This window comes from Ascaphus truei, chromosome 15, assembly GCF_040206685.1.
Source record: "Ascaphus truei isolate aAscTru1 chromosome 15, aAscTru1.hap1, whole genome shotgun sequence".
In the NCBI taxonomy this organism is placed as follows: Eukaryota; Metazoa; Chordata; class Amphibia; order Anura; family Ascaphidae; genus Ascaphus; species Ascaphus truei.
Window position 1 is genome coordinate 23,393,457 of NC_134497.1, and position 15,185 is coordinate 23,408,641.

General features: G+C 62.1%; 1 protein-coding gene across 9 annotated transcripts in view; it reads right to left on the minus strand.

The window, feature by feature from the left end:
• LOC142466682 (uncharacterized) overlaps positions 1–11,210 on the minus strand; it is a 49,580-nt gene extending 38,370 nt beyond the window's left edge. For 8 of the 9 annotated variants that reach the window (XR_012788188.1, XR_012788186.1, XR_012788187.1 and 5 more), the window contains exon 1: positions 11,117–11,210. The gene's annotated coding sequence lies outside the window, so the exon portion shown is untranslated. The remainder of the gene's footprint in view (positions 1–11,116) is intronic. The other variant, XM_075571981.1, reaches the window with a different exon arrangement.
• Positions 11,211–15,185: the final 3,975 nt, after the last annotated feature.

Here is a 15,185-nt window from a genome sequence, read left to right on the forward strand (position 1 = left end):
GGTCTGGGCGAGATGTGAGGGGGTCTGGGAGAGATGTGAGGGGGGGTCTGGGAGAGATGTGAGGGGGAGAGATGTGAGGGGGAGAGATGTGAGGGGGAGGCTGTGAGGGGGAGGCTGTGACGGGGGCCTGGGAGAGATGTGAGTGGGAGGATGTGAGGGGGAGTCTATGTGAGGGGGGTCTGGGAGAGATGTGAGGGGGGGCTGGGAGAGGTGTGAGGGGGGTCTGGGAGAGGTGTGAGGGTGGGGGGTCTGGGAGAGGTGTGAGTGTGGGGGGTCTGGGAGAGATGTGATGGGGTGTCTGGGAGAGATGTGAGGGGGTGTCTGGGAGAGATGTGAGGGGGGCGTCTGGGAGAGATGTGAGGGGGGGGTCTGGGAAAGATGTGAGGGGGGGTCTGGGAGAGATGTGATGGGTGGGGTTTGGGAGATGTGAGGGGGGGGTCTGGGAGAGATGTGAGGGGGGGTCTGAGTAAGATGTGAGGGGGGGTCTATGAGAGATGTGAGGGAAGGATGTGAGGGGGGGGCTGGGAGAGATGTGAGGGGGGGCTGGAAGAGATGTGAGGGGGGGCCTGGGAGAGATGTGAGGGGGGGTCTGGGAGAGATGTGAGGGAGGGGTCTGGGAGAGATGCGAGGAGGGGGGTCTGGAAGAGATGCGAGGGGGGGGGTCTGGAAGAGATGCGAGGGGGGGGGTCTGGGAGAGATGTGAGGGGGGGTCTGGGAGAGATGTGTGAGGGGGGGGTCTGGGAGAAATGTGTGAGGGGGGGGGTCTGGGAGAGATGTGAGGGGGGGGGTCTGGGAGAGATGTGAGGGGGGGGGTCTGGGAGAGATGTGAGGGGGGGTCTGGGAGAGATGTGAGTGGGAGGATGTGAGGGGGGGTCTATGAGAGACGTGAGGGGGGGGATCTATGAGAGACGTGAGGGGGGGTCTATGATAGAGGGTGGGGGGTCTGGGAGAGATGTGAGGAGGTGTCTGGGAGAGATGTGAGGGGGGGGGCTGGTAGAGATGTGAGGGGGCGTCTGGGAGAGATGTGAGGGGGCGTCTGGGAGAGATGTGAGGGGGGGGTCTGGGAAAGATGTGAGGGGGGGGGTCTGGGAAAGATGTGATGGGTGGGGTTTGGGAGATGTGAGGGGGGGGTCTGGGAGAGATGTGAGGGGGGGTCTGAGTAGGATGTGAGGGGGGGTCTATGAGAGATGTGAGGGATGGATGTGAGGGGGGGGCTGGGAGAGATGTGAGGGGGGCCTGGGAGAGATGTGAGGGGGGGTCTGGGAGAGATGTGAGGGAGGGGTCTGGGAGAGATGCGAGGAGGGGGGTCTGGAAGAGATGCGAGGGGGGGGGGGTCTGTGAGAGATGTGAGGGGGGGTCTGGGAGAGATGTGTGAGGGGGGGGTCTGGGAGAGATGTGTGAGTGGGGGGTCTGGGAGAGATGTGAGGGGGGGGGTCTGGGAGAGATGTGAAGTGGGAGGATGTGAGGGGGGGTCTATGAGAGACGTGAGGGGGGGATCTATGAGAGACGTGAGGGGGGTCTATGAGAGACGTGAGGGGGGTCTGGGAGAGACGTGAGAGGGGTCTGGGAGAGACGTGAGAGGGGTCTGGGAGAGACGTGAGAGGGGTCTGGGAGAGACGTGAGAGGGGTCTGGGAGAGACGTGAGGGGGGGGTCTGGGAGAGAAGTGAGGGGGGGGTCTGGGAGAGACGTGAGGGGGGGGTCTGGGAGAGACGTGAGGGGGGGGTCTGGGAGAGACGTGAGGGGGGGGTCTGGGAGAGACGTGAGGGGGGGGTCTGGGAGAGACGTGAGGGGGGGGTCTGGGAGAGACGTGAGGGGGGGGTCTGGGAGAGACGTGAGGGGGGGGTCTGGGAGAGACGTGAGGGGGGGGTCTGGGAGAGACGTGAGGGGGGGGTCTGGGAAAGACGTGGGGGGGGGTCTGGGAAAGACGTGAGGGGGGTCTGGGAAAGACGTGAGGGGGGGGCCTGGGAAAGACGTGAGGGGGGGTCTGGGAGAGACGTGAGGGGGGGTCTGGGAGAGACGTGAGGGGGGTCTGGGAGAGACGTGAGAGGGGTCTGGGAGAGACGTGAGAGGGGTCTGGGAGAGACGTGAGAGGGGTCTGGGAGAGACGTGAGAGGGGTCTATGAGAGACGTGAGGGGGGGGTCTGGGAGAGAAGTGAGGGGGGGGTCTGGGAGAGACGTGAGGGGGGGGTCTGGGAGAGACGTGAGGGGGGGGTCTGGGAGAGACGTGAGGGGGGGGTCTGGGAGAGACGTGAGGGGGGGGTCTGGGAGAGACGTGAGGGGGGGGTCTGGGAGAGACGTGAGGGGGGGGTCTGGGAGAGACGTGAGGGGGGGGTCTGGGAGAGACGTGAGGGGGGGGTCTGGGAGAGACGTGAGGGGGGGGTCTGGGAGAGACGTGAGGGGGGGGTCTGGGAGAGACGTGAGGGTGGGGTCTGGGAAAGACGTGGGGGGGGGTCTGGGAAAGACGTGAGGGGGTGTCTGGGAAAGACGTGAGGGGGGGGCCTGGGAAAGACGTGAGGGGGGGTCTGGGAGAGACGTGAGGGGGGGCTGGGAGAGACGTGAGGGGGTGTCTGGGAGAGACGTGAGGGGGTGTCTGGGAGAGATGTGAGAGGGGGGGTCTGGGAGAGACGTGAGGGTGGGAGTCTGGGAGAGACGTGAGGGGGGGGTCTGGGAGAGACGTGAGGTGGGGTCTGGGAGAGACGTGAGGGTGGGGGTCTGGGAGAGACGTGAGGGGGGGCTGGGAGAGACGTGAGGGGGGGGGTCTGGGAGAGACGTGAGGGGGGGGGTCTGGGAGAGACGTGAGGGTGGGGGTCTGGGAGAGACGTGAGGGGGGGTCTGGGAGAGACGTGAGGGGGGGTCTGGGAGAGACGTGAGGGGGGTCTGGGAGAGACGTGAGGGGGGTCTGGGAGAGACGTGAGGGGGGTCTGGGAGAGACGTGAGGGGGGTCTGGGAGAGACGTGAGGGGGGGTCTGGGAGAGATGTGAGGGGGGGTCTGGAGAGTTGTGAGGGGGGGTCTGGGAGAGATGTGAGGGGGGTCTGGGAAAGATATGAGGGGGGTCTGATAGAGATGTTAGGGGGGGTCTGAGAGAGATGTTAGGGGGGGTCTGGGAGAGATGTGAGGGGAGGGGGGTCTGGGAGAGATGTGAGGGTGGGGGTCTGGGAGAGATGTGAGGGGGGGTCTGGCAGAGATGTGAGGGGAGGGGGGTCTGGGAGAGATGTGAGGGTGGGGGTCTGGGAGAGATGTGAGGGGGGGCTGGGAGAGATGTGAGGGGGGGGCTGGTAGAGATGTGAGGGGGGGGGCTGGGAGAGATGTAAGGGGGGGGCTGGGAGAGATGTGAGGGGGGCTGGGAGAGATGTGAGGGGGGGCTGGGAGAGATGTAAGGGGGGGCTGGGAGAGATGTAAGGGGGGGCTGGGAGAGATGTGAGGGGGGGGCTGGGAGAGATGTGAGAGATGTGAGGGGGGGGGCTGGGAGAGATGTGAGGGGGGGGCTGGGAGAGATGTAAGGGGGGGCTGGGAGAGATGTAAGGGGGGGCTGGGAGAGATGTGAGGGGGGGGCTGGGAGAGATGTGAGGGGGGGGCTGGGAGAGATGTGAGGGGGGGCTGGGAGAGATGTGAGGGGGGGCTGGGAGAGATGTGAGGGGGGGCTGGGAGAGATGTGAGGGGGGGGCTGGGAGAGATGTAAGGGGGGGGCTGGGAGAGATGTGAGGGGGGGGCTGGGAGAGATGTGAGGGGAGCTGGGAGAGATGTGAGGGGGGGCTGGGAGAGATGTGAGGGGGGGGCTGGGAGAGATGTGAGGGGGGGCTGGGAGAGATGTGAGGGGGGGGCTGGGAGAGATGTGAGGGGGGGGCTGGAGAGATGTGAGGGGGGGCTGGGAGAGATGTGAGGGGGGGCTGGGAGAGATGTGAGGGGGGGCTGGAGAGATGTGAGGGGGGGCTGGGAGAGATGTGAGGGTGGGGTCTAGGAGAGATGTGAGGGGGGCTGGGAGAAATGTGAGGGAGGGTCTGGGAGAGATGTGAGGGGGGTCTGGGAGGGATGTGAGGGGGGGGGCTGGAGAGATGTGAGGGGGGAGCTGGGAGAGATGTGAGGGTGGGGTCTAGGAGAGATGTGAGGGTGGGGTCTAGGAGAGATGTGAGGGGGGGCTGGGAGAAATGTGAGGGAGGGTCTGGGAGAGATGTGAGGGGGGTCTGGGAGGGATGTGAGGGGAGGGTGGTCTGGGAGAGATGTGAAAGTGGGGAGTCTGGGAGAGATGTGAAGGCGGGGCTGGTAGAGATGTGAGGGGGGGGCTGGGAGAGATGTGAGGGAGGGTCTGGAGAGATGTGAGGGAGGGTCTGGGAGAGATGTGAGGGGGGTCTGGGAGGGATGTGAGGGGAGGGTGGTCTGGGAGAGATGTGAAAGTGGGGAGTCTGGGAGAGATGTGAGGGGGGGTGTCTGGGAGAGATGTGAGGGGGGGGGTCTGGGAGAGATGTGAGGGGGGGGGTCTGGAGAGATGTGAAGGCGGGGCTGGTAGAGATGTGAGGGGGGGGCTGGGAGAGATGTGAGGGAGGGTCTGGGAGAGATGTGAGGGAGGGTCTGGGAGAGATGTGAGGGGGGTCTGGGAGGGATGTGAGGGAGGGTGGTCTGGGAGAGATGTGAAAGTGGGGAGTCTGGGAGAGATGTGAGGGGGGGTGTCTGGGAGAGATGTGAGGGGGGGGGTCTGGGAGAGATGTGAGGGGGGGGGTCTGGGAGAGATGTGAGTGGGGGTCTGGGAGAGATGTGAGAGGGGGGTCTGGGAGAGATGTGAGGGGGGGTCTGGGAGAGATGTGAGGGGGGGTCTGGGAGAGATGTGAGGGGGGGTCTGGGAGAGATGTGAGGGGGGGTCTGGGAGAGATGTGAGGGGGGGTCTGGGAGAAATGTGAGGAAGGGTCTGGGAGAGATGAGAGGGGGGTCTGGGAGAGATGTGAGGGGGGTCTGGGAGGGATGTGAGGGGAGGGTGGTCTGGGAGAGATGTGAAAGTGGGGAGTCTGGGAGAGATGTGAAGGCGGGGGCTGGGAGAGATGTGAGGGGGGGGCTGGGAGAGATGTGAGGGGGGGGGCTGGGAGAGATGTGAGGGGGGGGGGCTGGGAGAGATGTGAGGGGGGGGCTGGGAGAGATGTGGGGGGGGCTGGGAGAGATGTGAGGGGGGGGCTGGGAGAGATGTGAGGGGGGGGTGGTCTGGGAGAGATGTGAAAGTGGGGAGTCTGGGAGAGATGTGAAGGCGGGGGCTGGGAGAGATGTGAGGGGGGGGCTGGGAGAGATGTGAGGGGGGGGGCTGGGAGAGATGTGAGGGGGGGGGGCTGGGAGAGATGTGAGGGGGGGGCTGGGAGAGATGTGGGGGGGGCTGGGAGAGATGTGAGGGGGGGGCTGGGAGAGATGTGAGGGGGGGGCTGGGAGAGATGTGAGGGGGGGGCTGGGAGAGATGTGAGGGGGGGGCTGGGAGAGATGTGAGGGGGGGGGGCTGGGAGAGATGTGAGGGGGGGGGGGCTGGGAGAGATGTGAGGGGGGGGGGGCTGGGAGAGATGTGAGGGGGGGGGGCTGGGAGAGATGTGAGGGGGAGGGGGCTGGGAGAGATGTGAGGGGGAGGGGGCTGGGAGAGATGTGAGGGGGAGGGGGCTGGGAGAGATGTGAGGGGGAGGGGGCTGGGAGAGATGTGAGGGGGAGGGGGCTGGGAGAGATGTGAGGGGGAGGGGGCTGGGAGAGATGTGAGGGGGAGGGGGCTGGGAGAGATGTGAGGGGGAGGGGGCTGGGAGAGATGTGAGGGGGAGGGGGCTGGGAGAGATGTGAGGGGGAGGGGGCTGGGAGAGATGTGAGGGGGAGGGGGCTGGGAGAGATGTGAGGGGGAGGGGGCTGGGAGAGATGTGAGGGGGAGGGGGCTGGGAGAGATGTGAGGGGGAGGGGGCTGGGAGAGATGTGAGGGGGAGGGGGCTGGGAGAGATGTGAGGGGGAGGGGGCTGGGAGAGATGTGAGGGGGAGGGGGCTGGGAGAGATGTGAGGGGGAGGGGGCTGGGAGAGATGTGAGGGGGAGGGGGCTGGGAGAGATGTGAGGGGGAGGGGGCTGGGAGAGATGTGAGGGGGAGGGGGCTGGGAGAGATGTGAGGGGGAGGGGGCTGGGAGAGATGTGAGGGGGAGGGGGCTGGGAGAGATGTGAGGGGGAGGGGGCTGGGAGAGATGTGAGGGGGAGGGGGCTGGGAGAGATGTGAGGGGGAGGGGGCTGGGAGAGATGTGAGGGGGAGGGGGCTGGGAGAGATGTGAGGGGGAGGGGGCTGGGAGAGATGTGAGGGGGAGGGGGCTGGGAGAGATGTGAGGGGGAGGGGGCTGGGAGAGATGTGAGGGGGAGGGGGCTGGGAGAGATGTGAGGGGGAGGGGGCTGGGAGAGATGTGAGGGGGAGGGGGCTGGGAGAGATGTGAGGGGGAGGGGGCTGGGAGAGATGTGAGGGGGAGGGGGCTGGGAGAGATGTGAGGGGGAGGGGGCTGGGAGAGATGTGAGGGGGAGGGGGCTGGGAGAGATGTGAGGGGGAGGGGGCTGGGAGAGATGTGAGGGGGAGGGGGCTGGGAGAGATGTGAGGGGGAGGGGGCTGGGAGAGATGTGAGGGGGAGGGGGCTGGGAGAGATGTGAGGGGGAGGGGGCTGGGAGAGATGTGAGGGGGAGGGGGCTGGGAGAGATGTGAGGGGGAGGGGGCTGGGAGAGATGTGAGGGGGAGGGGGCTGGGAGAGATGTGAGGGGGAGGGGGCTGGGAGAGATGTGAGGGGGAGGGGGCTGGGAGAGATGTGAGGGGGAGGGGGCTGGGAGAGATGTGAGGGGGAGGGGGCTGGGAGAGATGTGAGGGGGAGGGGGCTGGGAGAGATGTGAGGGGGAGGGGGCTGGGAGAGATGTGAGGGGGAGGGGGCTGGGAGAGATGTGAGGGGGAGGGGGCTGGGAGAGATGTGAGGGGGAGGGGGCTGGGAGAGATGTGAGGGGGAGGGGGCTGGGAGAGATGTGAGGGGGAGGGGGCTGGGAGAGATGTGAGGGGGGGGGGCTGGGAGAGATGTGAGGGGGGGGGGCTGGGAGAGATGTGAGGGGGGGGGGCTGGGAGAGATGTGAGGGGGAGGGGGCTGGGAGAGATGTGAGGGGGAGGGGGCTGGGAGAGATGTGAGGGGGAGGGGGCTGGGAGAGATGTGAGGGGGAGGGGGCTGGGAGAGATGTGAGGGGGAGGGGGCTGGGAGAGATGTGAGGGGGAGGGGGCTGGGAGAGATGTGAGGGGGAGGGGGCTGGGAGAGATGTGAGGGGGAGGGGGCTGGGAGAGATGTGAGGGGGAGGGGGCTGGGAGAGATGTGAGGGGGAGGGGGCTGGGAGAGATGTGAGGGGGAGGGGGCTGGGAGAGATGTGAGGGGGAGGGGGCTGGGAGAGATGTGAGGGGGAGGGGGCTGGGAGAGATGTGAGGGGGAGGGGGCTGGGAGAGATGTGAGGGGGAGGGGGCTGGGAGAGATGTGAGGGGGAGGGGGCTGGGAGAGATGTGAGGGGGAGGGGGCTGGGAGAGATGTGAGGGGGAGGGGGCTGGGAGAGATGTGAGGGGGAGGGGGCTGGGAGAGATGTGAGGGGGAGGGGGCTGGGAGAGATGTGAGGGGGAGGGGGCTGGGAGAGATGTGAGGGGGAGGGGGCTGGGAGAGATGTGAGGGGGAGGGGGCTGGGAGAGATGTGAGGGGGAGGGGGCTGGGAGAGATGTGAGGGGGAGGGGGCTGGGAGAGATGTGAGGGGGAGGGGGCTGGGAGAGATGTGAGGGGGAGGGGGCTGGGAGAGATGTGAGGGGGAGGGGGCTGGGAGAGATGTGAGGGGGAGGGGGCTGGGAGAGATGTGAGGGGGAGGGGGCTGGGAGAGATGTGAGGGGGAGGGGGCTGGGAGAGATGTGAGGGGGAGGGGGCTGGGAGAGAAGTGAGGGGGGGCTGGGAGAGAAGTGAGGGGGGGCTGGGAGAGAAGTGAGGGGGGGCTGGGAGAGAAGTGAGGGGGGGCTGGGAGAGAAGTGAGGGGGGGCTGGGAGAGAAGTGAGGGGGGGGCTGGGAGAGAAGTGAGGGGGGGGCTGGGAGAGAAGTGAGGGGGGGGGCTGGGAGAGAAGTGAGGGGGGGGCTGGGAGAGAAGTGAGGGGGGGGCTGGGAGAGAAGTGAGGGGGGGGCTGGGAGAGAAGTGAGGGGGGGGCTGGGAGAGAAGTGAGGGGGGGCTGGGAGAGAAGTGAGGGGGGGCTGGGAGAGAAGTGAGGGGGGGCTGGGAGAGAAGTGAGGGGGGGCTGGGAGAGAAGTGAGGGGGGGGCTGGGAGAGAAGTGAGGGGGGGGGCTGGGAGAGAAGTGAGGGGGGGGGCTGGGAGAGAAGTGAGGGGGGGGGCTGGGAGAGAAGTGAGGGGGGGGCTGGGAGAGAAGTGAGGGGGGGGCTGGGAGAGATGTGAGGGGGGGGGCTGGGAGAGATGTGAGGGGGGGGGCTGGGAGAGATGTGAGGGGGGGGGCTGGGAGAGATGTGAGGGGGGGGGCTGGGAGAGATGTGAGGGGGGGGGGGCTGGGAGAGATGTGAGGGGGGGGGGGCTGGGAGAGATGTGAGGGGGGGCTGGGAGAGATGTGAGGGGGGGGGCTGGGAGAGATGTGAGGGGGGGGGCTGGGAGAGATGTGAGGGGGGGGGCTGGGAGAGATGTGAGGGGGGGGCTGGGAGAGATGTGAGGGGGGGCTGGGAGAGATGTGAGGGGGGGGCTGGGAGAGATGTGAGGGGGGGGGCTGGGAGAGATGTGAGGGGGGGGCTGGGAGAGATGTGAGGGGGGGGCTGGGAGAGATGTGAGGGGGGGGGCTGGGAGAGATGTGAGGGGGGGGGCTGGGAGAGATGTGAGGGGGGGGGCTGGGAGAGATGTGAGGGGGGGGCTGGGAGAGATGTGAGGGGGGGGGCTGGGAGAGATGTGAGGGGGGGGGGCTGGGAGAGATGTGAGGGGGGGTCTGGGAGAGATGTGAGGGGGGGTCTGGGAGAGATGTGAGGGGGGGTCTGGGAGAGATGTGAGGGGGGGGGCGGCTGGGAGAGATGTGAGGGGGGGGGGCTGGGAGAGATGTGAGGGGGGGGGGCTGGGAGAGATGTGAGGGGGGGGGCTGGGAGAGATGTGAGGGGGGGGCTGGGAGAGATGTGAGGGGGGGGCTGGGAGAGATGTGAGGGGGGGGTTGGGAGAGATGTGAGGGGGGGTTGGGAGAGATGTGAGGGGGGGTTGGGAGAGATGTGAGGGGGGGTTGGGAGAGATGTGAGGGGGGGTTGGGAGAGATGTGAGGGGGGGTTGGGAGAGATGTGAGGGGGGGTTGGGAGAGATGTGAGGGGGGGTTGGGAGAGATGTGAGGGGGGCTGGGAGAGATGTGAGGGGGGGCTGGGAGAGATGTGAGGGGGGGCTGGGAGAGATGTGAGGGGGGCTGGGAGAGATGTGAGGGGGGGGCTGGGAGAGATGTGAGGGGGAGGATGTGAGGGGGGGCTGGGAGAAATGTGAGGGGGGGCTGGGAGAAATGTGAGGGAGGGTCTGGGAGAAATGTGAGGGAGGGTCTGGGAGAAATGTGAGGGAGGGTCTGGGAGAAATGTGAGGGAGGGTCTGGGAGAAATGTGAGGGAGGGTCTGGGAGAAATGTGAGGGAGGGTCTGGGAGAAATGTGAGGGAGGGTCTGGGAGAAATGTGAGGGAGGGTCTGGGAGAGATGTGAGGGGGGATCTGGGAGAGATGTGAGGGGGGATCTGGGAGAGATGTGAGGGGAGGGGGGTCTGGGAGAGATGTGAGGGGAGGGGGGTCTGGGAGAGATGTGAGGGGAGGGGGGTCTGGGAGAGATGTGAGGGGAGGTGGGTCTGGGAGAGATGTGAGGGGAGGGGGGTCTGGGAGAGATGTGAGGGGAGGGGGGTCTGGGAGAGATGTGAGGGGAGGGGGGTCTGGGAGAGATGTGAGGGGAGGGGGGTCTGGGAGAGATGTGAGGGGAGGGGGGTCTGGGAGAGATGTGAGGGAGGGGGGTCTGGGAGAGATGTGAGGGTGGGGGTCTGGGAGAGATGTGAGGGTGGGGGTCTGGGAGAGATGTGAGGGTGGGGAGTCTGGGATAGATGTGAGGGGGGGGTCTGGGAGAGATGTGAGGGGGGGGTCTGGGAGAGATGTGAGGGTGGGGGTCTGGGAGAGATGTGAGGGTGGGGAGTCTGGGATAGATGTGAGGGGGGGGTCTGGGATAGATGTGAGGGGGGGGTCTGGGAGAGATTTGAGGGGGGGGGGTCTGGGAGAGATGTGAGGGGGGGGTCTGGGAGAGATGTGAGGGGGGGGGGTCTGGGAGAGATGTGAGGGGGGGGGTCTGGGAGAGATGTGAGGGGGGGGGGTCTGGGAGAGATGTGAGGGGGGGTCTGGGAGAGATGTGAGGGGGGGGGTCTGGGAGAGATGTGAGGGGGGGGTCTGGGAGAGATGTGAGGGGGGGGTCTGGGAGAGATGTGAGGGGGGGGTCTGGGAGAGATGTGAGGGGGGGGTCTGGGAGAGATGTGAGGGGGGGGGTCTGGGAGAGATGTGAGGGGGGGGGTCTGGGAGAGATGTGAGGGGGGGGGGGGGTCTGGGAGAGATGAGGGGGGCGGGTCTGGGAGAGATGTGAGGGGGGGTGTCTGGGAGAGATGTGAGGGGGGGGGGTCTGGGAGAGATGTGGGGGGGGCTGGGAGAGATGTGAGGGGGGGCTGGGAGAGATGTGAGGGGGGGGCTGGGAGAGATGTGAGGGGGGGCTGGGAGAGATGTGAGGGGGGGCTGGGAGAGATGTGAGGGGGGGCTGGGAGAGATGTGAGGGGGGGCGGGGGAATGGGGGATGGGTTAAGACGTTAAGGGGCTGGGGGAGATGATCTCCCCCCTCCTAGAGAGAACTTGTTGCTATTTTTTTTTTTAATTCCACCACTGCCCTAGGGGTAGATATAAACTTGTTAGTGTCACTATTGCAGTACACTAGGCACGTTTGCCCAACAGGTATTTTTTAGGGTAAGCGCTTTGTGTAAGTAAATAGTTATTTTATTGCAGTAAGGTGTATGGTCTGAGGAGAGGACGTGTCTGTCCTGAAACGCCACGTGTTTGCATATACCTGCTCTGATGCTTTGAATACAAAGTAAGTTACTTACAGAAAAGCCTCCTGTGTGCTTCCTCCACCACTTTATTTCTTCAACTTCTCATTCCCGGAAGTGGAGACACTGACTACATCCAGGTCACAGCTCTGTATCCTACTGCGCATGCTCACACTAAGGGGATCATGGGAGTTGTAGTTTTTAGACTTCAAAACAGATCACGTGTCACATACTGTGTAGATTAGAAACAAGACAGTAACATTTCCCAGGCACTGTGCTAGGGAAAGATAGTTTCTTCTGCATGTAGATGTGTATACTCCTCCTTATCCTTAATATACTTCAGTAAAGCTGCTTCAGTTCCTCCCTTTTGGCCAATATTGATATGAAGGGGGCAGGTTTGCCACCTTCGACTGACCTTCAACCTGGAGATTTTTTTTTAATTACACTATGTTGCCATGACAACGGGATGCTATGTACTGTCACGCGACCTCAAGTTGCCATGACAACGTGGCACCGCATGACGTCACACTGACATGGCAACGCGCATCACGTGATGCTGTTACGTCACGTGACGTTCCCGTTGGCATGGCAACGCAGCGCCATTTGACGCTGCACAGCCATATTGCCAGTAGTTGCAGGGGGAGATGCCGGGAGACATTTCCGTTGCGGGCACTATTGTTGCTTTAATGGTATATGGAATTGTATGTAGCCATGCTGTAAAATGGTCTGCAGTTGTTTCTCCTGCTGGCAGTAAACCTGGTAAGTTACAGGGATGCCAGCAGTAATTATGGAGGTTTGCCCTCACACCCTGGTGAGGTGCCCTATGTATGGATGGGAGTGGCTACATACTCTGAGTCCACCGTTAGTTACATCAGATATGTGCCTGCCTCCTGAGGTATATAAGGCACAGCACTGTCCAAAGTTAGTGTTGTGTGGAGGACGTTGGGAAGTTTGCGGTGGAATAAAGGGGCCCACTAGTGCAGTAACTAGTGGCCCATTCCTGCATCAATTAGTTGCCAGCCAGAGAAGGCCACACTGTGTCCAGTGACCTGGCGCAGGAGTGATCTCCCTGCGGGGAGAAGGGATCCCACTCCATTGGGGAGGGCGTACCTTTCAAAGGGACAGCACGGAGAGATGTGCGGCTGAGCTGATCACTGCGAGGGGCAGTCTGTCCATACCAACGTCTACAATAAAGATGCCCTGTTCAAAGATACCCCCACTGTGTGAGCGTGAAGTTACTCTCCAGTGGTAGGCACCACCAAGAAGGTGTTCCTCATCAGGACCCTCTCCCTGCGGACACATAGATCCTGATGAGGTGGAGGCGCTGCACATGATATAGGTAGGACTCGCACCCACTACCTCAGCTGCCTGTCTGGCGTGACAATCCCCGAATAACACCATACGGGAGACTCAGGAGTCCTGTTGCCTACAGGTGCACCACCAGACACGACCATGTAATGGGGCTTGGTTAGACCACACGGGCCAATATGAGATTGGGTGGGTCTTACACGAGGGAATACCCGTTACATATATATTACCTTACGTCATTTCTACTATTTATAACTAACGCTGGTGACAATTGTTGCAGACAGAGTCGTCGCTGATCAATATTAATTTATTACAATGGTTTATCTCAGTTTACTTGAGCTAATTTAACAAAGACAAGGTTACCTCATTGCTATCAAAAGAAAGGAACTGAAGCAGCTTAAGTGAAAAGAGAGAGAGGTGGGAGAAGAGAGAGAGAGGGGGGAGAAGAGAGAGAGAGAGGGGGGGGAGAAGAGAGAGAGAGAGGGGGAGAAGAGAGAGAGGAGGGAGAAGAGAGAGGGGGGGGGAGAAGAGAGAGAGAGGGGAGAAGAAAGAGAGAGAGGGGGGGAGAAGAGAGAGAGAGAGAGAGGGGGGGAGAATAGAGAGAGGGGGGAGAAGAAAGAGATAGAGGGGGGAGAAGAGAGAGAGAGGGGGGGGGTAGAAGAGAGGGAGGGGGGAGAAGAGAGAGCCTTTTCCCCTATGAAATATATGGGGTGCTGGTTCTAAGTTTCCCCGCTCCAAGCTTGCAGGACAAAACCGCACCAGGATTATGATGGGAAATCCCCATGTATTTGCGTTGGATGATTTTTATTATCTATCAATGACTTGCAGCAGCATACAATGCATTGTTAGGCTTTATTACCGGAAACATTACACGTTTTAGACATACAGTAACATAAGCGATTTAAGAAGCATATAACAGTTAGCGTCCATGGCAGATCCGTGCACGCGACCGTGCTAGGGGCTTCACGCTTGGCTGGAGCGATGTGTGCCCTGTAGTTGGACGCGACGAGGGGGGCATGGCGTGGCTGTAACGTCAGGAAGTTGATTCACACTCATTGGGCGAACCGCTCACATGGCCCAGCCGTCATGCGAGGTAACAACCCCTTTGTTTTGTCCCCAGTATGTTTTTTTTGTTTCAATTTTTTATTGCATTTTAGAGAGATATACATTGTACATTTGGGATTTCCAAAAAAGTGATATATATAGACAGTCTTACACATCAAGTAAATTAAACAGTGTTTTGAATCATACACAATGAGTTGTTGTCGTTTATTTCGCCAGTTTCATCCTTCTTTTGTTGTGTTCTAATACATTTTTTCATGGCTTATTGGGGAAGCGGCTGCTTCCTTGTGTATCTCTCTGTGGTAAGATAAAGGAAAGAAGAGAGTATAGTGGGAAAAGAGGGGTAAAGGTAAGAAGGGGGTGGGGGGGTGGACAAGGGGAGGGAGGGGTGTAGGGAGTAGTCAGTCCTGTTCTTCTACGGCTCAACTCCTATGGTTGTCAAGCATCTGGCCAAATTTCCCAGGTCTTATGAAATGTATCCACCTTTTGGCTAAGTTGTGCAGATAGGAGTTCCATCACCCTGATTTCTCTGATTCTTCTCAATACTGTCTGTTTGGAGGGGGCATTGATCTTTTTCCATGCCGCAGCAATCGAGCACCGTGCTGCTGTGAGAACATGGTTGATCATTTTACTCTCCTGCGTCTCTAGATCCTCTATTGGTTTGGCTAGGATCTGTGACGACTCAGGAGATTCCTTCCCCTCCATGTCCCTCTCTCCCATCTCCTGTTGTCCCTTCTACCCCTTATCACTCCTCTCCTTTACCTTCTACCTCTCTCCCCTTGCCCCATCGTGTTCCCCGCAGGTCCCGCATACCCATGCGCTCCCGGAGTCCCTACTTTGATCCTCCCCGCTCCCTCTCTCCCACGGTCACCGAGTTACCTTCCCCTGTGATGCCATCCGTCCAGTTGCCTCTTCCTGGCGTGGTGCCCGCGGCGCTGCGTTCCGCACGCCTGGTGACGCGTCCGGTGCGTGCGCTCCCTCACCCCTCGGAGGGCACGCGCACACGCTCTGCCACGGCTCGCCATGACTCACCTGCTTCCTCCGTTCTGCCGCTGCATACCATCTCGCGGTCTCAGGTCACTCGCGCGATCCCCTTCTCTGGGCTCCGTGCGCCCCCTGCGGTCTTCCCTTGCTCTGTGCGATCCCTCTCTGTGTTGCAACCGGTGCTAGCGCACTCCCACCTTACAGAGGGCACGCGCACAGGCTCTTCTTGTCCTGGTTCCCCTGTCTCCGCCTCCCAGTCCATACAGGCCATTACCCTGACTGCCCCTTCTGTCTCCTCCTCTTCTCTCCCTGTCCTATCCCTGTCGTCTCCCACTTCTCTATCTGCTCCTCCCCTCTCTCCCATTGGTAAGCCCTCCTTTATAACTCCTGTCTGTCCACTTCTTCCCCGCTCTGCATAGTTCCTGTTTCCCTGTGTGTACCTGACCTATGCTGTGCTCCCTTGTGTTCCTGTGGTTTCCTGCTCCCGTGTTATCTTGGATTTCCCTGGCTTTGACCCCTGCTTGTCCTGGACTACTCTGCTCTCTGGTATCCATTTGAACCCGGCTACGCATCCTACCTCGTGTACTTCTGGCTCCCTAGGACTTGGCTTATACTCTGACGATTCTAACCTCCTGACTTCTGGACTTTGGCACACGGACACGACTATTCTTATGGACATCCCCAAGCGTTACAAGTATAACTAACAACTCTTCCAACAGGCCCAGCAACGCCATACCACACTCCGGGCTTGCTCCCACTGCTGTGGGTGTGT